Source organism: Ovis canadensis, chromosome 6 (assembly GCF_042477335.2).
Source record: "Ovis canadensis isolate MfBH-ARS-UI-01 breed Bighorn chromosome 6, ARS-UI_OviCan_v2, whole genome shotgun sequence".
Taxonomy (NCBI): Eukaryota; Metazoa; Chordata; class Mammalia; order Artiodactyla; family Bovidae; genus Ovis; species Ovis canadensis.
Window position 1 is genome coordinate 10,827,569 of NC_091250.1, and position 23,493 is coordinate 10,851,061.

The window sequence follows — 23,493 nt, forward strand, 5'->3', positions numbered from 1 at the left end:
CACGTGATTTCCGGGTGGGGCCCACGTGATTTCCACGTGGGGCCCACGTGATTTCCGGGTGGGGCCCACGTGATTTCCGGGTGGGGCCCCCGTGATTTCCGGGTGGGGCCCACGTGATTTCCGGGTGGGGCCCACGTGATTTCCGGGTGGGGCCCACGTGATTTCCGGGTGGGGCCCACGTGATTTCCCCGTGGGGCCCACGTGATTTCCGGGTGGGGCCCACGTGATTTCCGGGTGGGGCCCACGTGATTTCCGGGTGGGGCCCACGTGATTTCCGGGTGGGGCCCACGTGATTTCCGGGTGGGGCCCACGTGATTTCCGGGTGGGGCCCACGTGATTTCCGGGTGGGGCCCACATGATTTCCCCGTCTGGCCCACGTGATTTCCGGGTGGGGCCCACGTGATTTCCGGGTGGGGCCCACGTGATTTCCGGGTGGGGCCCACGTGATTTCCGGGTGGGGCCCACATGATTTCCCCGTGGGGCCCACGTGATTTCCGGGTGGGGCCCACGTGATTTCCGGGTGGGGCCTACGTGATTTCCGGGTGGGGCCCACGTGATTTCCGGGTGGGCCCCACGTGATTTCCGGGTGGGGCCCACGTGATTTCTGGGTGGGGCCCACGTGATTTCCGGCTGGGGCCCACGTGATTTCCGGGTGGGGCCCACGTGATTTCCGGGTGGGGCCCACGTGATTTCCCCGTGGGGCCCACGTGATTTCCGGGTGGGGCCCACGTGATTTCCGGCTGGGGCCCACGTGATTTCCGGGTGGGGCCCACGTGATTTCCGGGTGGGGCCCACGTGTTTTTCGGGTGGGGCCCACGTGATTTCCGGGTGGGGCCCACGTGATTTCCGGGTGGGGCCCACGTGATTTCCGGGTGGGGCCCACGTGATTTCCCCGTGGGGCCCACGTGATTTCCGGCTGGGGCCCACGTGATTTCCGGATGGGGCCCACGTGATTTCCGGGTGGGGCCCACGTGATTTCCCCGTGGGGCCCACGTGATTTCCGGCTGGTGCCCACGTGATTTCCGGGTGGGGCCCACGTGATTTCCGGGTGGGGCCCACGTGATTTCCCCGTGGGGCCCACGTGATTTCCCCGTGGGGCCCACGTGATTTCCGGCTGGGGCCCACGTGATTTCCGGCTGGGGCCCACGTGATTTCCGGGTGGGGCCCACGTGATTTCCGGGTGGGGCCCACGTGATTTCCGGGTGGGGCCCACGTGATTTCCGGGTGGGGCCCACGTGATTTCCGGGTGGGGCCCACGTGATTTCCGGGTGGGGCCCACGTGATTTCCGGGTGGGGCCCACGAGATTTCCGGGTGGGGCCCACGAGATTTCCCCGTGGGGCCCACGTGATTTCCGGGTGGGGCCCACGTGATTTCCGGGTGGGGCCCACGTGATTTCCGGGTGGGGCCCAACGTGATTTCCGGGTGGGGCCCACGTGATTTCCGGGTGGGGCCCACGTGAGTTCCGGGTGGGGCCCACGTGATTTCCGGGTGGGGCCCACGTGATTTCCGGGTGGGGCCCACGTGATTTCCGGGTGGGGCCCACCTGATTTCCGGGTGGGGCCCACGTGATTTCCGGGTGGGGCCCAGGTGATTTCCGGGTGGGGCCCACTTGATTTCCGGGTGGGCCCCACGTGATTTCCGTTTGGGGCCCACGTGATTTCCGGGTGGGGCCCACGTGATTTCCGGGTGGGCCCCACGTGAGTTCCGGGTGGGGCCCACGTGATTTCCGGGTGGGGCCCACGTGATTTCCGGGTGGGGCCCACGTGATTTCCGGGTGGGACCCACGTGATTTCCGGGTGGGGCCCACGTGATTTCCGGGTGGGGCCCACGTGATTTCCGGGTGGGGCCCACGTGATTTCCGGGTGGGGCCCACGTGATTTCCGGGTGGGGCCCACGTGATTTCCGGGTGGGGCCCACGTGATTTCCGGGTGGGGCCCACGTGATTTCCGGGTGGGGCCCACGTGATTTCCCCGTGGGGCCCACGTGATTTCCGGGTGGGGCCCACGTGATTTCCGGGTGGGGCCCACGTGATTTCCCGGTGGGGCCCACGTGATTTCCCCGTGGGGCCCACGTGATTTCCGGGTGGGGCCCACGTGATTTCCGGGTGGGGCCCACGTGATTTCCCGGTGGGGCCCACGTGATTTCCCCGTGGGGCCCACGTGATTTCCGGGTGGGGCCCACGTGATTTCCGGGTGGGGCCCACGTGATTTCCCGGTGGGGCCCACGTGATTTCCGGGTGGGGCCCACGTGATTTCCGGGTGGGGCCCACGTGATTTCCGGGTGGGCCCCACGTGATTTCCGTGTGGGGCCCACGTGATTTCCGGGTGGGGCCCACGTGATTTCCGGGTGGGGCCCACGTGATTTCCGGGTGGGGCCCACGTGATTTGCGGCTGGGGCCCACGTGATTTCCGGGTGGTGCCCACGTGATTTCCCGGTGGGGCCCACGTGATTTCCCCGTGGGGCCCACGTGATTTCCGGATGGGCCCCACATGATTTCCGGGTGAGGCCCACGTGATTTCCCCGTGGGGCCCACGTGATTTCCCCATGGGGCCCACGTGATTTCCGGGTGGGGCCCACGTGATTTCCGGGTGGGGCCCACATGATTTCCCCGTCTGGCCCACGTGATTTCCGGGTGGGGCCCACGTGATTTCCGGGTGGGGCCCACGTGATTTCCGGGTGGGGCCCACGTGATTTCCGGGTGGGGCCCACATGATTTCCCCGTGGGGCCCACGTGATTTCCGGGTGGGGCCCACGTGATTTCCGGGTGGGGCCCACGTGATTTCCGGGTGGGGCCCACGTGATTTCCGGGTGGGCCCCACGTGATTTCCGGGTGGGGCCCACGTGATTTCCGGGTGGGGCCCACGTGATTTCCGGCTGGGGCCCACGTGATTTCCGGGTGGGGCCCACGTGATTTCCGGGTGGGGCCCACGTGATTTCCCCGTGGGGCCCACGTGATTTCCGGGTGGGGCCCACGTGATTTCCGGCTGGGGCCCACGTGATTTCCGGGTGGGGCCCACGTGATTTCCGGGTGGGGCCCACGTGTTTTCCGGGTGGGGCCCACGTGATTTCCGGGTGGGGCCCACGTGATTTCCGGGTGGGGCCCACGTGATTTCCCCGTGGGGCCCACGTGATTTCCCCGTGGGGCCCACGTGATTTCCGGCTGGGGCCCACGTGATTTCCGGATGGGGCCCACGTGATTTCCGGGTGGGGCCCACGTGATTTCCCCGTGGGGCCCACGTGATTTCCGGCTGGTGCCCACGTGATTTCCGGGTGGGGCCCACGTGATTTCCGGGTGGGGCCCACGTGATTTCCCCGTGGGGCCCACGTGATTTCCCCGTGGGGCCCACGTGATTTCCGGCTGGGGCCCACGTGATTTCCGGCTGGGGCCCACGTGATTTCCGGGTGGGGCCCACGTGATTTCCGGGTGGGGCCCACGTGATTTCCGGGTGGGGCCCACGTGATTTCCGGGTGGGGCCCACGTGATTTCCGGGTGGGGCCCACGTGATTTCCGGGTGGGGCCCACGTGATTTCCGGGTGGGGCCCACGTGATTTCCGGGTGGGGCCCACGTGATTTCCGGGTGGGGCCCACGAGATTTCCGGGTGGGGCCCACGAGATTTCCCCGTGGGGCCCACGTGATTTCCGGGTGGGGCCCACGTGATTTCCGGGTGTGCCCCAAGTGATTTCCGGGTGGGGCCCACGTGATTTCCCCGTGGGGCCCACGTGATTTCCCCGTTGGGCCCACGTGATTTCCGGGTGGGGCCCACGTGATTTCCGGGTGCGGCCCACGTGATTTCCGGGTGGGGCCCACGTGATTTCCGGGTGGGGCCCACCTGATTTCCGGGTGGGGCCCACGTGATTTCCGGGTGGGGCCCAGGTGATTTCCGGGTGGGGCCCACTTGATTTCCGGGTGGGCCCCACGTGATTTCCGTTTGGGGCCCACGTGATTTCCGGGTGGGGCCCACGTGATTTCCGGGTGGGCCCCACGTGATTTCCGGGTGGGGCCCACGTGATTTCCGGGTGGGGCCCACGTGATTTCCCCGTGGGGCCCACGTGATTTCCCCGTGGGGCCCACGTGATTTCCCCGTGGGGCCCACGTGATTTCCGGCTGGGGCCCACGTGATTTCCGGGTGGGGCCCACGTGATTTCCGGGTGGGGCCCACGTGATTTCCGGGTGGGGCCCACGTGATTTCCGGGTGGGGCCCACGTGATTTCCGGGTGGGGCCCACGTGATTTCCCCGTGGGGCCCACGTGATTTCCGGGTGGGGCCCACGTGATTTCCCCGTAAGGCCCACGTGATTTCCCCGTGGGGCCGACGTGATTTCCGGGTGGGGCCCACGTGATTTCCGGGTGGGGCCCACGTGATTTCCGGGTGGGGCCCACGTGATTTCCGGTTGGGGCCCACGTGATTTCCGGCTGTGGCCCACGTGATTTCCGGGTGGGGTCCACGTGATTTCCGGGTGGGGCCCACGTGATTTCCCCGTGGGGCCCACGTGATTTCCGGGTGGGGCCCACGTGATTTCCGGGTGGGGCCCACGTGATTTCCGGGTGGGGCCCACGTGATTTCCGGGTGGGGCCCACGTGATTTCCCCGTGGGGCCCACGTGATTTCCGGGTGGGGCCCACGTGATTTCCGGGTGGGGCCCACGTGATTTCCCCGTGGGGCCCACGTGATTTCCGGGTGGGGCCCACGTGATTTCCGGGTGGGGCCCACGTGATTTCCGGGTGGGGCCCACGTGATTTCCGGTTGGGGCCCACGTGATTTCCGGCTGGGGCCCACGTGATTTCCGGGTGGGGCCCACGTGATTTCCGGGTGGGGCCCACGTGATTTCCGGGTGGGGCCCACGTGATTTCCGGGTGGGGCCCACGTGATTTCCGGGTGGGGCCCACGTGATTTCCGGGTGGGGCCCACGTGATTTCCGGGTGGGGCCCACGTGATTTCCGGGTGGGGCCCACGTGATTTCCGGGTGGGGCCCACGTGATTTCCGGGTGGGGCCCACGTGATTTCCCCGTGGGGCCCACGTGATTTCCGGGTGGGGCCCACGTGATTTCCGGGTGGGGCCCACGTGATTTCCCGGTGGGGCCCACGTGATTTCCCCGTGGGGCCCACGTGATTTCCGGGTGGGGCCCACGTGATTTCCGGGTGGGGCCCACGTGATTTCCCGGTGGGGCCCACGTGATTTCCCCGTGGGGCCCACGTGATTTCCGGGTGGGGCCCACGTGATTTCCGGGTGGGGCCCACGTGATTTCCCGGTGGGGCCCACGTGATTTCCGGGTGGGGCCCACGTGATTTCCGGGTGGGGCCCACGTGATTTCCGGGTGGGCCCCACGTGATTTCCGTGTGGGGCCCACGTGATTTCCGGGTGGGGCCCACGTGATTTCCGGGTGGGGCCCACGTGATTTCCGGGTGGGGTCCACGTGATTTCCGGCTGGGGCCCACGTGATTTCCGGGTGGTGCCCACGTGATTTCCCGGTGGGGCCCACGTGATTTCCCCGTGGGGCCCACGTGATTTCCGGGTGGGCCCCACGTGATTTCCGGGTGAGGCCCACGTGATTTCCCCGTGGGGCCCACGTGATTTCCCCATGGGGCCCACGTGATTTCCGGGTGGGGCCCACGTGATTTCCGGGTGGGGCCCACGTGATTTCCGGGTGGGGCCCACGTGATTTCCGGGTGGGGCCCACGTGATTTCCGGGTGGGGCCCACGTGATTTCCGGGTGGGGCCCACGTGATTTCCGGGTGGGGCCCACGTGATTTCCGGGTGGGGCCCACGTGATTTCCGGGTGGGGCCCACGTGATTTCCCCGTGGGGCCCACGTGATTTCCCCGTGGGGCCCACGTGATTTCCGGCTGGGGCCCACGTGATTTCCGGGTGGGGCCCACGTGATTTCCGGGTGGGGCCCACGTGATTTCCGGGTGGGGCCCACGTGATTTCCGGGTGGGGCCCACGTGATTTCCGGGTGGGGCCCACGTGATTTCCCCGTGGGGCCCACGTGATTTCCCCGTGGGGCCCACGTGATTTCCGGCTGGGGCCCACGTGATTTCCGGGTGGGGCCCACGTGATTTCCGGGTGGGGCCCACGTGATTTCCGGGTGGGGCCCACGTGATTTCCGGGTGGGGCCCACGTGATTTCCGGGTGGGGCCCACGTGATTTCCGGGTGGGGCCCACGTGATTTCCGGGTGGGGCCCACGTGATTTCCGGGTGGGGCCCACGTGATTTCCGGGTGGGGCCCACGTGATTTCCGGGTGGGGCCCACGTGATTTCCCCGTGGGGCCCACGTGATTTCCGGCTGGGGCCCACGTGATTTCCGGGTGGGGCCCACGTGATTTCCGGGTGGGGCCCACGTGATTTCCGGGTGGGGCCCACGTGATTTCCGGGTGGGGCCCACGTGATTTCCGGGTGGGCCCCACGTGATTTCCGGGTGGGGCCCACGTGATTTCCCCGTGGGGCCCACGTGATTTCCGGGTGGGGCTCACGTGATTTCCCCGTGGGGCCCACGTGATTTCCGGGTGGGGCCCACGTGATTTCCGGGTGGGGCCCACGTGATTTCCGGGTGGGGCCCACGTGATTTCCGGGTGGGGCCCACGTGATTTCCGGGTGGGGCCCACGTGATTTCCGGGTGGGGCCCACGTGATTTCCGGGTGGGGCCCACGTGATTTCCGGGTGGGGCCCACGTGATTTCCGGGTGGGGCCCACGTGATTTCCCCGTGGGGCCCACGTGATTTCCGGGTGGGGCTCACGTGATTTCCCCGTGGGGCCCACGTGATTTCCGGGTGGGGCCCACGTGATTTCCGGGTGGGGCCCACGTGATTTCCGGGTGGGGCCCACGTGATTTCCGGGTGGGGCCCACGTGATTTCCGGGTGGGGCCCACGTGATTTCCGGGTGGGGCCCACGTGATTTCCGGGTGGGGCCCACGTGATTTCCGGGTGGGGCCCACGTGATTTCCGGGTGGGGCTCACGTGATTTCCCCGTGGGGCCCACGTGATTTCCGGGTGGGGCCCACGTGATTTCCGGGTGGGGCCCACGTGATTTCCGGGTGGGGCCCACGTGATTTCCGTGTGGGGCCCACGTGATTTCCGGGTGGGGCCCACGTGATTTCCGGGTGGGGCCCACGTGATTTCCGGGTGGGCCCCACGTGATTTCCGGGTGGGGCCCACGTGATTTCCCCGTGGGGCCCACGTGATTTCCGGGTGGGGCTCACGTGATTTCCCCGTGGGGCCCACGTGATTTCCGGGTGGGGCCCACGTGATTTCCGGGTGGGGCCCACGTGATTTCCGGGTGGGGCCCACGTGATTTCCGGGTGGGGCCCACGTGATTTCCGGGTGGGGCCCACGTGATTTCCCCGTGGGGCCCACGTGATTTCCGGGTGGGGCCCACGTGATTTCCCCGTAAGGCCCACGTGATTTCCCCGTGGGGCCGACGTGATTTCCGGGTGGGGCCCACGTGATTTCCGGGTGGGGCCCACGTGATTTCCGGGTGGGGCCCACGTGATTTCCGGTTGGGGCCCACGTGATTTCCGGCTGTGGCCCACGTGATTTCCGGGTGGGGTCCACGTGATTTCCGGGTGGGGCCCACGTGATTTCCCCGTGGGGCCCACGTGATTTCCGGGTGGGGCCCACGTGATTTCCGGGTGGGGCCCACGTGATTTCCGGGTGGGGCCCACGTGATTTCCGGGTGGGGCCCACGTGATTTCCCCGTGGGGCCCACGTGATTTCCGGGTGGGGCCCACGTGATTTCCGGGTGGGGCCCACGTGATTTCCGGGTGGGGCCCACGTGATTTCCGGGTGGGGCCCTCGTGATTTCCGGGTGGGGCCCACGTGATTTCCCCGTGGGGCCCACGTGATTTCCGGGTGGGGCCCACGTGATTTCCGGGTGGGGCCCACGTGATTTCCCGGTGGGGCCCACGTGATTTCCCCGTGGGGCCCACGTGATTTCCCCGTGGGGCCCACGTGATTTCCCCGTGGGGCCCACGTGATTTCCGGCTGGGGCCCACGTGATTTCCGGGTGGGGCCCACGTGATTTCCGGGTGGGGCCCACGTGATTTCCGGGTGGGGCCCACGTGATTTCCGGGTGGGGCCCACGTGATTTCCGGGTGGGGCCCACGTGATTTCCGGGTGGGCCCCACGTGATTTCCGGGTGGGCCCCACGTGATTTCCGGGTGGGGCCCACGTGATTTCCGGGTGGGGCCCACGTGATTTCCGGGTGGGGCCCACGTGATTTCCGGGTGGGGCCCACGTGATTTCCGGGTGGGGCCCACGTGATTTCCGGGTGGGGCCCACGTGATTTCCCCGTGGGGCCCACGTGATTTCCCCGTGGGGCCCACGTGATTTCCGGCTGGGGCCCACGTGATTTCCGGGTGGGGCCCACGTGATTTCCGGGTGGGGCCCACGTGATTTCCGGGTGGGGCCCACGTGATTTCCGGGTGGGGCCCACGTGATTTCCGGGTGGGGCCCACGTGATTTCCGGGTGGGGCCCACGTGATTTCCGGGTGGGGCCCACGTGATTTCCCCGTGGGGCCCACGTGATTTCCGGCTGGGGCCCACGTGATTTCCGGGTGGGGCCCACGTGATTTCCGGGTGGGGCCCACGTGATTTCCGGGTGGGGCCCACGTGATTTCCGGGTGGGGCCCACGTGATTTCCGGGTGGGGCCCACGTGATTTCCGGGTGGGGCCCACGTGATTTCCGGGTGGGGCCCACGTGATTTCCGGGTGGGCCCCACGTGATTTCCGGGTGGGGCCCACGTGATTTCCGGGTGGGGCCCACGTGATTTCCGGGTGGGGCCCACGTGATTTCCGGGTGGGGCCCACGTGATTTCCGGGTGGGGCCCACGTGATTTCCGGGTGGGGCCCACGTGATTTCCGGGTGGGGCCCACGTGATTTCCGGGTGGGGCCCACGTGATTTCCCCGTGGGGCCCACGTGATTTCCGGGTGGGGCCCACGTGATTTCCCCGTAAGGCCCACGTGATTTCCCCGTGGGGCCGACGTGATTTCCGGGTGGGGCCCACGTGATTTCCGGGTGGGGCCCACGTGATTTCCGGGTGGGGCCCACGTGATTTCCGGTTGGGGCCCACGTGATTTCCGGCTGTGGCCCACGTGATTTCCGGGTGGGGTCCACGTGATTTCCGGGTGGGGCCCACGTGATTTCCCCGTGGGGCCCACGTGATTTCCGGGTGGGGCCCACGTGATTTCCGGGTGGGGCCCACGTGATTTCCGGGTGGGGCCCACGTGATTTCCGGGTGGGGCCCACGTGATTTCCCCGTGGGGCCCACGTGATTTCCGGGTGGGGCACACGTGATTTCCGGGTGGGGCCCACGTGATTTCCGGGTGGGGCCCACGTGATTTCCCCGTGGGGCCCACGTGATTTCCGGGTGGGGCCCACGTGATTTCCCCGTAAGGCCCACGTGATTTCCCCGTGGGGCCGACGTGATTTCCGGGTGGGGCCCACGTGATTTCCGGGTGGGGCCCACGTGATTTCCGGGTGGGGCCCACGTGATTTCCGGTTGGGGCCCACGTGATTTCCGGCTGTGGCCCACGTGATTTCCGGGTGGGGTCCACGTGATTTCCGGGTGGGGCCCACGTGATTTCCCCGTGGGGCCCACGTGATTTCCGGGTGGGGCCCACGTGATTTCCGGGTGGGGCCCACGTGATTTCCGGGTGGGGCCCACGTGATTTCCGGGTGGGGCCCACGTGATTTCCCCGTGGGGCCCACGTGATTTCCGGGTGGGGCCCACGTGATTTCCGGGTGGGGCCCACGTGATTTCCGGGTGGGGCCCACGTGATTTCCGGGTGGGGCCCACGTGATTTCCGGTTGGGGCCCACGTGATTTCCGGCTGGGGCCCACGTGATTTCCGGGTGGGGCCCACGTGATTTCCGGGTGGGGCCCACGTGATTTCCGGGTGGGGCCCACGTGATTTCCGGGTGGGGCCCACGTGATTTCCGGGTGGGGCCCACGTGATTTCCGGGTGGGGCCCACGTGATTTCCGGGTGGGGCCCACGTGATTTCCGGGTGGGGCCCACGTGATTTCCGGGTGGGGCCCACGTGATTTCCGGGTGGGGCCCACGTGATTTCCGGGTGGGGCCCACGTGATTTCCCCGTGGGGCCCACGTGATTTCCGGGTGGGGCCCACGTGATTTCCGGGTGGGGCCCACGTGATTTCCCGGTGGGGCCCACGTGATTTCCCCGTGGGGCCCACGTGATTTCCGGGTGGGGCCCACGTGATTTCCGGGTGGGGCCCACGTGATTTCCCGGTGGGGCCCACGTGATTTCCCCGTGGGGCCCACGTGATTTCCGGGTGGGGCCCACGTGATTTCCGGGTGGGGCCCACGTGATTTCCCGGTGGGGCCCACGTGATTTCCGGGTGGGGCCCACGTGATTTCCGGGTGGGGCCCATGTGATTTCCGGGTGGGCCCCACGTGATTTCCTGTGGGGCCCACGTGATTTCCGGGTGGGGCCCACGTGATTTCCGGGTGGGGCCCACGTGATTTCCGGGTGGGGCCCACGTGATTTCCGGCTGGGGCCCACGTGATTTCCGCGTGGTGCCCACGTGATTTCCCGGTGGGGCCCACGTGATTTCCCCGTGGGGCCCACGTGATTTCCGGGTGGGCCCCACGTGATTTCCGGGTGAGGCCCACGTGATTTCCCCGTGGGGCCCACGTGATTTCCCCATGGGGCCCACGTGATTTCCGGGTGGGGCCCACGTGATTTCCGGGTGGGGCCCACGTGATTTCCGGGTGGGGCCCACGTGATTTCCGGGTGGGGCCCACGTGATTTCCGGGTGGGGCCCACGTGATTTCCGGGTGGGGCCCACGTGATTTCCGGGTGGGGCCCACGTGATTTCCGGGTGGGGCCCACGTGATTTCCGGGTGGGGCCCACGTGATTTCCCCGTGGGGCCCACGTGATTTCCCCGTGGGGCCCACGTGATTTCCGGCGGGGCCCACGTGATTTCCGGGTGGGGCCCACGTGATTTCCGGGTGGGGCCCACGTGATTTCCGGGTGGGGCCCACGTGATTTCCGGGTGGGGCCCACGTGATTTCCGGGTGGGGCCCACGTGATTTCCGGGTGGGGCCCACGTGATTTCCGGGTGGGCCCCACGTGATTTCCGTGTGGGCCCCACGTGATTTCCGGGTGGGGCCCACGTGATTTCCGGGTGGGGCCCACGTGATTTCCGGGTGGGGCCCACGTGATTTCCGGGTGGGGCCCACGTGATTTCCGGGTGGGGCCCACGTGATTTCCGGGTGGGGCCCACGTGATTTCCCCGTGGGGCCCACGTGATTTCCCCGTGGGGCCCACGTGATTTCCGGCTGGGGCCCACGTGATTTCCGGGTGGGGCCCACGTGATTTCCGGGTGGGGCCCACGTGATTTCCGGGTGGGGCCCACGTGATTTCCGGGTGGGGCCCACGTGATTTCCGGGTGGGGCCCACGTGATTTCCGGGTGGGGCCCACGTGATTTCCGGGTGGGGCCCACGTGATTTCCCCGTGGGGCCCACGTGATTTCCGGCTGGGGCCCACGTGATTTCCGGGTGGGGCCCACGTGATTTCCGGGTGGGGCCCACGTGATTTCCGGGTGGGGCCCACGTGATTTCCGGGTGGGGCCCACGTGATTTCCGGGTGGGGCCCACGTGATTTCCGGGTGGGGCCCACGTGATTTCCGGGTGGGCCCCACGTGATTTCCGTGTGGGGCCCACGTGATTTCCGGGTGGGGCCCACGTGATTTCCCCGTGGGGCCCACGTGATTTCCCCGTGGGGCCCACGTGATTTCCGGGTGGTCCCACGTGATTTCCGTGTGGGGCCCACGTGATTTCCGGGTGGGGCCCACGTGATTTCCCCGTGGGGCCCACGTGATTTCCCCGTGGGGCCCACGTGATTTCCGGGTGGTCCCACGTGATTTCCGGGTGGGGCCCACGTGATTTCCGGGTGGGGCCCACGTGATTTCCGGGTGGGGCCCACGTGATTTCCGGGTGGGGCCCACGTGATTTCCGGGTGGGGCCCACGTGATTTCCGGGTGGGGCCCACATGATTTCCCCGTCTGGCCCACGTGATTTCCGGGTGGGGCCCACGTGATTTCCGGGTGGGGCCCACGTGATTTCCGGGTGGGGCCCACGTGATTTCCGGGTGGGGCCCACATGATTTCCCCGTGGGGCCCACGTGATTTCCGGGTGGGGCCCACGTGATTTCCGGGTGGGGCCCACGTGATTTCCGGGTGGGGCCCACGTGATTTCCGGGTGGGCCCCACGTGATTTCCGGGTGGGGCCCACGTGATTTCCGGGTGGGGCCCACGTGATTTCCGGCTGGGGCCCACGTGATTTCCGGGTGGGGCCCACGTGATTTCCGGGTGGGGCCCACGTGATTTCCCCGTGGGGCCCACGTGATTTCCGGGTGGGGCCCACGTGATTTCCGGCTGGGGCCCCCGTGATTTCCGGGTGGGGCCCACGTGATTTCCGGGTGGGGCCCACGTGATTTCCCGGTGGGGCCCACGTGATTTCCGGGTGGGGCCCACGTGATTTCCGGGTGGGGCCCACGTGATTTCCGGGTGCGGCCCACGTGATTTCCGGTTGGGGCCCACGTGATTTCCGGCTGGGGCCCACGTGATTTCCGGCTGGGGCCCACGTGATTTCCGGGTGGGGCCCACGTGATTTCCGGGTGGGGCCCACGTGATTTCCGGGTGGGGCCCACGTGATTTCCGGGTGGGGCCCACGTGATTTCCGGGTGGGGCCCACGTGATTTCCGGGTGGGGCCCACGTGATTTCCGGGTGGGGCCCACGTGATTTCCGGGTGGGGCCCACGTGATTTCCGGGTGGGGCCCACGTGATTTCCGGGTGGGGCCCACGTGATTTCCGGGTGGGGCCCACGTGATTTCCGGGTGGGGCCCACGTGATTTCCGGGTGGGGCCCACGTGATTTCCGGGTGGGGCCCACGTGATTTCCGGGTGGGGCCCACGTGATTTCCCCGTGGGGCCCACGTGATTTCCCCGTGGGGCCCACGTGATTTCCCCGTGGGGCCCACGTGATTTCCGGGTGGGGCCCACGTGATTTCCGGGTGGGGCCCACGTGATTTCCGGGTGGGGCCCACGTGATTTCCCCGTGGGGCCCACGTGATTTCCGGGTGGGGCCCACGTGATTTCCCCGTGGGGCCCACGTGATTTCCGGGTGGGGCCCACGTGATTTCCCCGTGGGGCCCACGTGATTTCCGGGTGGGGCCCACGGGATTTCCCCGTGGGGCCCACGTGATTTCCGGGTGGGGCCCACGTGATTTCCCCGTGAGGCCCACGTGATTTCCCCGTGGGGCCCACGTGATTTCCGGGTGGGGCCCACGTGATTTCCGGGTGGGGCCCACGTGATTTCCGGGTGGGGCCCACGTGATTTCCGGGTGGGGCCCACGTGATTTCCGGCTGTGGCCCACGTGATTTCCGGGTGGGGCCCACGTGATTTCCGGGTGGGGCCCACGTGATTTCCACGTGGGGCCCACGTGATTTCCGGGTGGGGCCCACGTGATTTCCGGGTGGGGCCCCCGTGATTTCCGGGTGGGGCCCACGTGATTTCCGGGTGGGGCCCACGTGATTTCCGGGTGGGGCCCACGTGATTTCCGGGTGGGGCCCACGTGATTTCCCCGTGGGGCCCACGTGATTTCCGGGTGGGGCCCACGTGATTTCCGGGTGGGGCCCACGTGATTTCCGGGTGGGGCCCACGTGATTTCCGGGTGGGGCCCACGTGATTTCCGGGTGGGGCCCACGTGATTTCCGGGTGGGGCCCACGTGATTTCCGGGTGGGGCCCACGTGATTTCCGGGTGGGGCCCACATGATTTCCCCGTCTGGCCCACGTGATTTCCGGGTGGGGCCCACGTGATTTCCGGGTGGGGCCCACGTGATTTCCGGGTGGGGCCCACGTGATTTCCGGGTGGGGCCCACATGATTTCCCCGTGGGGCCCACGTGATTTCCGGGTGGGGCCCACGTGATTTCCGGGTGGGGCCTACGTGATTTCCGGGTGGGGCCCACGTGATTTCCGGGTGGGCCCCACGTGATTTCCGGGTGGGGCCCACGTGATTTCTGGGTGGGGCCCACGTGATTTCCGGCTGGGGCCCACGTGATTTCCGGGTGGGGCCCACGTGATTTCCGGGTGGGGCCCACGTGATTTCCCCGTGGGGCCCACGTGATTTCCGGGTGGGGCCCACGTGATTTCCGGCTGGGGCCCACGTGATTTCCGGGTGGGGCCCACGTGATTTCCGGGTGGGGCCCACGTGTTTTTCGGGTGGGGCCCACGTGATTTCCGGGTGGGGCCCACGTGATTTCCGGGTGGGGCCCACGTGATTTCCGGGTGGGGCCCACGTGATTTCCCCGTGGGGCCCACGTGATTTCCGGCTGGGGCCCACGTGATTTCCGGATGGGGCCCACGTGATTTCCGGGTGGGGCCCACGTGATTTCCCCGTGGGGCCCACGTGATTTCCGGCTGGTGCCCACGTGATTTCCGGGTGGGGCCCACGTGATTTCCGGGTGGGGCCCACGTGATTTCCCCGTGGGGCCCACGTGATTTCCCCGTGGGGCCCACGTGATTTCCGGCTGGGGCCCACGTGATTTCCGGCTGGGGCCCACGTGATTTCCGGGTGGGGCCCACGTGATTTCCGGGTGGGGCCCACGTGATTTCCGGGTGGGGCCCACGTGATTTCCGGGTGGGGCCCACGTGATTTCCGGGTGGGGCCCACGTGATTTCCGGGTGGGGCCCACGTGATTTCCGGGTGGGGCCCACGAGATTTCCGGGTGGGGCCCACGAGATTTCCCCGTGGGGCCCACGTGATTTCCGGGTGGGGCCCACGTGATTTCCGGGTGGGCCCCACGTGATTTCCGGGTGGGGCCAACGTGATTTCCGGGTGGGGCCCACGTGATTTCCGGGTGGGGCCCACGTGATTTCCGGGTGGGGCCCACGTGATTTCCGGGTGGGGCCCACGTGATTTCCGGGTGGGGCCCACGTGATTTCCGGGTGGGGCCCACCTGATTTCCGGGTGGGGCCCCCGTGATTTCCGGGTGGGGCCCAGGTGATTTCCGGGTGGGGCCCACTTGATTTCCGGGTGGGCCCCACGTGATTTCCGTTTGGGGCCCACGTGATTTCCGGGTGGGGCCCACGTGATTTCCGGGTGGGCCCCACGTGATTTCCGGGTGGGGCCCACGTGATTTCCGGGTGGGGCCCACGTGATTTCCGGGTGGGGCCCACGTGATTTCCGGGTGGGACCCACGTGATTTCCGGGTGGGGCCCACGTGATTTCCGGGTGGGGCCCACGTGATTTCCGGGTGGGGCCCACGTGATTTCCGGGTGGGGCCCACGTGATTTCCGGGTGGGGCCCACGTGATTTCCGGGTGGGGCCCACGTGATTTCCGGGTGGGGCCCACGTGATTTCCGGGTGGGGCCCACGTGATTTCCCCGTGGGGCCCACGTGATTTCCGGGTGGGGCCCACGTGATTTCCGGGTGGGGCCCACGTGATTTCCCGGTGGGGCCCACGTGATTTCCCCGTGGGGCCCACGTGATTTCCGGGTGGGGCCCACGTGATTTCCGGGTGGGGCCCACGTGATTTCCCGGTGGGGCCCACGTGATTTCCCCGTGGGGCCCACGTGATTTCCGGGTGGGGCCCACGTGATTTCCGGGTGGGGCCCACGTGATTTCCCGGTGGGGCCCACGTGATTTCCGGGTGGGGCCCACGTGATTTCCGGGTGGGGCCCACGTGATTTCCGGGTGGGCCCCACGTGATTTCCGTGTGGGGCCCACGTGATTTCCGGGTGGGGCCCACGTGATTTCCGGGTGGGGCCCACGTGATTTCCGGGTGGGGCCCACGTGATTTGCGGCTGGGGCCCACGTGATTTCCGGGTGGTGCCCACGTGATTTCCCGGTGGGGCCCACGTGATTTCCCCGTGGGGCCCACGTGATTTCCGGATGGGCCCCACATGATTTCCGGGTGAGGCCCACGTGATTTCCCCGTGGGGCCCACGTGATTTCCCCATGGGGCCCACGTGATTTCCGGGTGGGGCCCACGTGATTTCCGGGTGGGGCCCACATGATTTCCCCGTCTGGCCCACGTGATTTCCGGGTGGGGCCCACGTGATTTCCGGGTGGGGCCCACGTGATTTCCGGGTGGGGCCCACGTGATTTCCGGGTGGGGCCCACATGATTTCCCCGTGGGGCCCACGTGATTTCCGGGTGGGGCCCACGTGATTTCCGGGTGGGGCCCACGTGATTTCCGGGTGGGGCCCACGTGATTTCCGGGTGGGCCCCACGTGATTTCCGGGTGGGGCCCACGTGATTTCCGGGTGGGGCCCACGTGATTTCCGGCTGGGGCCCACGTGATTTCCGGGTGGGGCCCACGTGATTTCCGGGTGGGGCCCACGTGATTTCCCCGTGGGGCCCACGTGATTTCCGGGTGGGGCCCACGTGATTTCCGGCTGGGGCCCACGTGATTTCCGGGTGGGGCCCACGTGATTTCCGGGTGGGGCCCACGTGTTTTCCGGGTGGGGCCCACGTGATTTCCGGGTGGGGCCCACGTGATTTCCGGGTGGGGCCCACGTGATTTCCCCGTGGGGCCCACGTGATTTCCCCGTGGGGCCCACGTGATTTCCGGCTGGGGCCCACGTGATTTCCGGATGGGGCCCACGTGATTTCCGGGTGGGGCCCACGTGATTTCCCCGTGGGGCCCACGTGATTTCCGGCTGGTGCCCACGTGATTTCCGGGTGGGGCCCACGTGATTTCCGGGTGGGGCCCACGTGATTTCCCCGTGGGGCCCACGTGATTTCCCCGTGGGGCCCACGTGATTTCCGGCTGGGGCCCACGTGATTTCCGGCTGGGGCCCACGTGATTTCCGGCTGGGGCCCACGTGATTTCCGGCTGGGGCCCACGTGATTTCCGGGTGGGGCCCACGTGATTTCCGGGTGGGGCCCACGTGATTTCCGGGTGGGGCCCACGTGATTTCCGGGTGGGGCCCACGTGATTTCCGGGTGGGGCCCACGTGATTTCCGGGTGGGGCCCACGTGATTTCCGGGTGGGGCCCACGAGATTTCCGGGTGGGGCCCACGAGATTTCCCCGTGGGGCCCACGTGATTTCCGGGTGGGGCCCACGTGATTTCCGGGTGGGCCCCAAGTGATTTCCGGGTGGGGCCCACGTGATTTCCGGGTGGGGCCCACGTGATTTCCGGGTGGGGCCCACGTGATTTCCGGGTGGGGCCCACGTGATTTCCGGGTGGGGCCCACGTGATTTCCAGGTGGGGCCCACGTGATTTCCGGGTGGGGCCCACCTGATTTCCGGGTGGGGCCCACGTGATTTCCGGGTGGGGCCCAGGTGATTTCCGGGTGGGGCCCACTTGATTTCCGGGTGGGCCCCACGTGATTTCCGTTTGGGGCCCACGTGATTTCCGGGTGGGGCCCACGTGATTTCCGGGTGGGCCCCACGGGATTTCCGGGTGGGGCCCACGTGTTTTCCGGGTGGGGCCCACGTGATTTCCCCGTGGGGCCCACGTGATTTCCCCGTGGGGCCCACGTGATTTCCCCGTGGGGCCCACGTGATTTCCGGCTGGGGCCCACGTGATTTCCGGGTGGGGCCCACGTGATTTCCGGGTGGGGCCCACGTGATTTCCGGGTGGGGCCCACGTGATTTCCGGGTGGGGCCCACGTGATTTCCGGGTGGGGCCCACGTGATTTCCCCGTGGGGCCCACGTGATTTCCGGGTGGGGCCCACGTGATTTCCCCGTAAGGCCCACGTGATTTCCCCGTGGGGCCGACGTGATTTCCGGGTGGGGCCCACGTGATTTCCGGGTGGGGCCCACGTGATTTCCGGGTGGGGCCCACGTGATTTCCGGTTGGGGCCCACGTGATTTCCGGCTGTGGCCCACGTGATTTCCGGGTGGGGTCCACGTGATTTCCGGGTGGGGCCCACGTGATTTCCCCGTGGGGCCCACGTGATTTCCGGGTGGGGCCCACGTGATTTCCGGGTGGGGCCCACGTGATTTCCGGGTGGAGCCCACGTGATTTCCGGGTGGGGCCCACGTGATTTCCCCGTGGGGCCCACGTGATTTCCGGGTGGGGCCCACGTGATTTCCGGGTGGGGCCCACGTGATTTCCCCGTGGGGCCCACGTGATTTCCGGGTGGGGCCCACGTGATTTCCGGGTGGGGCCCACGTGATTTCCGGGTGGGGCCCACGTGATTTCCGGTTGGGGCCCACGTGATTTCCGGCTGGGGCCCACGTGATTTCCGGGTGGGGCCCACGTGATTTCCGGGTGGGGCCCACGTGATTTCCGGGTGGGGCCCACGTGATTTCCGGGTGGGGCCCACGTGATTTCCGGGTGGGGCCCACGTGATTTCCGGGTGGGGCCCACGTGATTTCCGGGTGGGGCCCACGTGATTTCCGGGTGGGGCCCACGTGATTTCCGGGTGGGGCCCACGTGATTTCCGGGTGGGGCCCACGTGATTTCCCCGTGGGGCCCACGTGATTTCCGGGTGGGGCCCACGTGATTTCCGGGTGGGGCCCACGTGATTTCCCGGTGGGGCCCACGTGATTTCCCCGTGGGGCCCACGTGATTTCCGGGTGGGGCCCACGTGATTTCCGGGTGGGGCCCACGTGATTTCCCGGTGGGGCCCACGTGATTTCCCCGTGGGGCCCACGTGATTTCCGGGTGGGGCCCACGTGATTTCCGGGTGGGGCCCACGTGATTTCCCGGTGGGGCCCACGTGATTTCCGGGTGGGGCCCACGTGATTTCCGGGTGGGGCCCACGTGATTTCCGGGTGGGCCCCACGTGATTTCCGTGTGGGGCCCACGTGATTTCCGGGTGGGGCCCACGTGATTTCCGGGTGGGGCCCACGTGATTTCCGGGTGGGGCCCACGTGATTTCCGGCTGGGGCCCACGTGATTTCCGGGTGGTGCCCACGTGATTTCCCGGTGGGGCCCACGTGATTTCCCCGTGGGGCCCACGTGATTTCCGGGTGGGCCCCACGTGATTTCCGGGTGAGGCCCACGTGATTTCCCCGTGGGGCCCACGTGATTTCCCCATGGGGCCCACGTGATTTCCGGGTGGGGCCCACGTGATTTCCGGGTGGGGCCCACGTGATTTCCGGGTGGGGCCCACGTGATTTCCGGGTGGGGCCCACGTGATTTCCGGGTGGGGCCCACGTGATTTCCGGGTGGGGCCCACGTGATTTCCGGGTGGGGCCCACGTGATTTCCGGGTGGGGCCCACGTGATTTCCGGGTGGGGCCCACGTGATTTCCCCGTGGGGCCCACGTGATTTCCCCGTGGGGCCCACGTGATTTCCGGCTGGGGCCCACGTGATTTCCGGGTGGGGCCCACGTGATTTCCGGGTGGGGCCCACGTGATTTCCGGGTGGGGCCCACGTGATTTCCGGGTGGGGCCCACGTGATTTCCGGGTGGGGCCCACGTGATTTCCCCGTGGGGCCCACGTGATTTCCCCGTGGGGCCCACGTGATTTCCGGCTGGGGCCCACGTGATTTCCGGGTGGGGCCCACGTGATTTCCGGGTGGGGCCCACGTGATTTCCGGGTGGGGCCCACGTGATTTCCGGGTGGGGCCCACGTGATTTCCGGGTGGGGCCCACGTGATTTCCGGGTGGGGCCCACGTGATTTCCGGGTGGGGCCCACGTGATTTCCGGGTGGGGCCCACGTGATTTCCGGGTGGGGCCCACGTGATTTCCGGGTGGGGCCCACGTGATTTCCCCGTGGGGCCCACGTGATTTCCGGCTGGGGCCCACGTGATTTCCGGGTGGGGCCCACGTGATTTCCGGGTGGGGCCCACGTGATTTCCGGGTGGGGCCCACGTGATTTCCGGGTGGGGCCCACGTGATTTCCGGGTGGGCCCCACGTGATTTCCGGGTGGGGCCCACGTGATTTCCCCGTGGGGCCCACGTGATTTCCGGGTGGGGCTCACGTGATTTCCCCGTGGGGCCCACGTGATTTCCGGGTGGGGCCCACGTGATTTCCGGGTGGGGCCCACGTGATTTCCGGGTGGGGCCCACGTGATTTCCGGGTGGGGCCCACGTGATTTCCGGGTGGGGCCCACGTGATTTCCGGGTGGGGCCCACGTGATTTCCGGGTGGGGCCCACGTGATTTCCGGGTGGGGCCCACGTGATTTCCGGGTGGGGCCCACGTGATTTCCCCGTGGGGCCCACGTGATTTCCGGGTGGGGCTCACGTGATTTCCCCGTGGGGCCCACGTGATTTCCGGGTGGGGCCCACGTGATTTCCGGGTGGGGCCCACGTGATTTCCGGGTGGGGCCCACGTGATTTCCGGGTGGGGCCCACGTGATTTCCGGGTGGGGCCCACGTGATTTCCGGGTGGGGCCCACGTGATTTCCGGGTGGGGCCCACGTGATTTCCGGGTGGGGCCCACGTGATTTCCGGGTGGGGCTCACGTGATTTCCCCGTGGGGCCCACGTGATTTCCGGGTGGGGCCCACGTGATTTCCGGGTGGGGCCCACGTGATTTCCGGGTGGGGCCCACGTGATTTCCGTGTGGGGCCCACGTGATTTCCGGGTGGGGCCCACGTGATTTCCGGGTGGGGCCCACGTGATTTCCGGGTGGGCCCCACGTGATTTCCGGGTGGGGCCCACGTGATTTCCCCGTGGGGCCCACGTGATTTCCGGGTGGGGCTCACGTGATTTCCCCGTGGGGCCCACGTGATTTCCGGGTGGGGCCCACGTGATTTCCGGGTGGGGCCCACGTGATTTCCGGGTGGGGCCCACGTGATTTCCGGGTGGGGCCCACGTGATTTCCGGGTGGGGCCCACGTGATTTCCCCGTGGGGCCCACGTGATTTCCGGGTGGGGCCCACGTTATTTCCCCGTAAGGCCCACGTGATTTCCCCGTGGGGCCGACGTGATTTCCGGGTGGGGCCCACGTGATTTCCGGGTGGGGCCCACGTGATTTCCGGGTGGGGCCCACGTGATTTCCGGTTGGGGCCCACGTGATTTCCGGCTGTGGCCCACGTGATTTCCGGGTGGGGTCCACGTGATTTCCGGGTGGGGCCCACGTGATTTCCCCGTGGGGCCCACGTGATTTCCGGGTGGGGCCCACGTGATTTCCGGGTGGGGCCCACGTGATTTCCGGGTGGGGCCCACGTGATTTCCGGGTGGGGCCCACGTGATTTCCCCGTGGGGCCCACGTGATTTCCGGGTGGGGCCCACGTGATTTCCGGGTGGGGCCCACGTGATTTCCGGGTGGGGCCCACGTGATTTCCGGGTGGGGCCCTCGTGATTTCCGGGTGGGGCCCACGTGATTTCCCCGTGGGGCCCACGTGATTTCCGGGTGGGGCCCACGTGATTTCCGGGTGGGGCCCACGTGATTTCCCGGTGGGGCCCACGTGATTTCCCCGTGGGGCCCACGTGATTTCCCCGTGGGGCCCACGTGATTTCCCCGTGGGGCCCACGTGATTTCCGGCTGGGGCCCACGTGATTTCCGGGTGGGGCCCACGTGATTTCCGGGTGGGGCCCACGTGATTTCCGGGTGGGGCCCACGTGATTTCCGGGTGGGGCCCACGTGATTTCCGGGTGGGGCCCACGTGATTTCCGGGTGGGCCCCACGTGATTTCCGGGTGGGCCCCACGTGATTTCCGGGTGGGGCCCACGTGATTTCCGGGTGGGGCCCACGTGATTTCCGGGTGGGGCCCACGTGATTTCCGGGTGGGGCCCACGTGATTTCCGGGTGGGGCCCACGTGATTTCCGGGTGGGGCCCACGTGATTTCCCCGTGGGGCCCACGTGATTTCCCCGTGGGGCCCACGTGATTTCCGGCTGGGGCCCACGTGATTTCCGGGTGGGGCCCACGTGATTTCCGGGTGGGGCCCACGTGATTTCCGGGTGGGGCCCACGTGATTTCCGGGTGGGGCCCACGTGATTTCCGGGTGGGGCCCACGTGATTTCCGGGTGGGGCCCACGTGATTTCCGGGTGGGGCCCACGTGATTTCCCCGTGGGGCCCACGTGATTTCCGGCTGGGGCCCACGTGATTTCCGGGTGGGGCCCACGTGATTTCCGGGTGGGGCCCACGTGATTTCCGGGTGGGGCCCACGTGACTTCCGGGTGGGGCCCACGTGATTTCCGGGTGGGGCCCACGTGATTTCCGGGTGGGGCCCACGTGATTTCCGGGTGGGGCCCACGTGATTTCCGGGTGGGCCCCACGTGATTTCCGGGTGGGGCCCACGTGATTTCCGGGTGGGGCCCACGTGATTTCCGGGTGGGGCCCACGTGATTTCCGGGTGGGGCCCACGTGATTTCCGGGTGGGGCCCACGTGATTTCCGGGTGGGGCCCACGTGATTTCCGGGTGGGGCCCACGTGATTTCCGGGTGGGGCCCACGTGATTTCCCCGTGGGGCCCACGTGATTTCCGGGTGGGGCCCACGTGATTTCCCCGTAAGGCCCACGTGATTTCCCCGTGGGGCCGACGTGATTTCCGGGTGGGGCCCACGTGATTTCCGGGTGGGGCCCACGTGATTTCCGGGTGGGGCCCACGTGATTTCCGGTTGGGGCCCACGTGATTTCCGGCTGTGGCCCACGTGATTTCCGGGTGGGGTCCACGTGATTTCCGGGTGGGGCCCACGTGATTTCCCCGTGGGGCCCACGTGATTTCCGGGTGGGGCCCACGTGATTTCCGGGTGGGGCCCACGTGATTTCCGGGTGGGGCCCACGTGATTTCCGGGTGGGGCCCACGTGATTTCCCCGTGGGGCCCACGTGATTTCCGGGTGGGGCCCACGTGATTTCCGGGTGGGGCCCACGTGATTTCCGGGTGGGGCCCACGTGATTTCCCCGTGGGGCCCACGTGATTTCCGGGTGGGGCCCACGTGATTTCCCCGTAAGGCCCACGTGATTTCCCCGTGGGGCCGACGTGATTTCCGGGTGGGGCCCACGTGATTTCCGGGTGGGGCCCACGTGATTTCCGGGTGGGGCCCACGTGATTTCCGGTTGGGGCCCACGTGATTTCCGGCTGTGGCCCACGTGATTTCCGGGTGGGGTCCACGTGATTTCCGGGTGGGGCCCACGTGATTTCCCCGTGGGGCCCACGTGATTTCCGGGTGGGGCCCACGTGATTTCCGGGTGGGGCCCACGTGATTTCCGGGTGGGGCCCACGTGATTTCCGGGTGGGGCCCACGTGATTTCCCCGTGGGGCCCACGTGATTTCCGGGTGGGGCCCACGTGATTTCCGGGTGGGGCCCACGTGATTTCCGGGTGGGGCCCACGTGATTTCCGGGTGGGGCCCACGTGATTTCCGGTTGGGGCCCACGTGATTTCCGGCTGGGGCCCACGTGATTTCCGGGTGGGGCCCACGTGATTTCCGGGTGGGGCCCACGTGATTTCCGGGTGGGGCCCACGTGATTTCCGGGTGGGGCCCACGTGATTTCCGGGTGGGGCCCACGTGATTTCCGGGTGGGGCCCACGTGATTTCCGGGTGGGGCCCACGTGATTTCCGGGTGGGGCCCACGTGATTTCCGGGTGGGGCCCACGTGATTTCCGGGTGGGGCC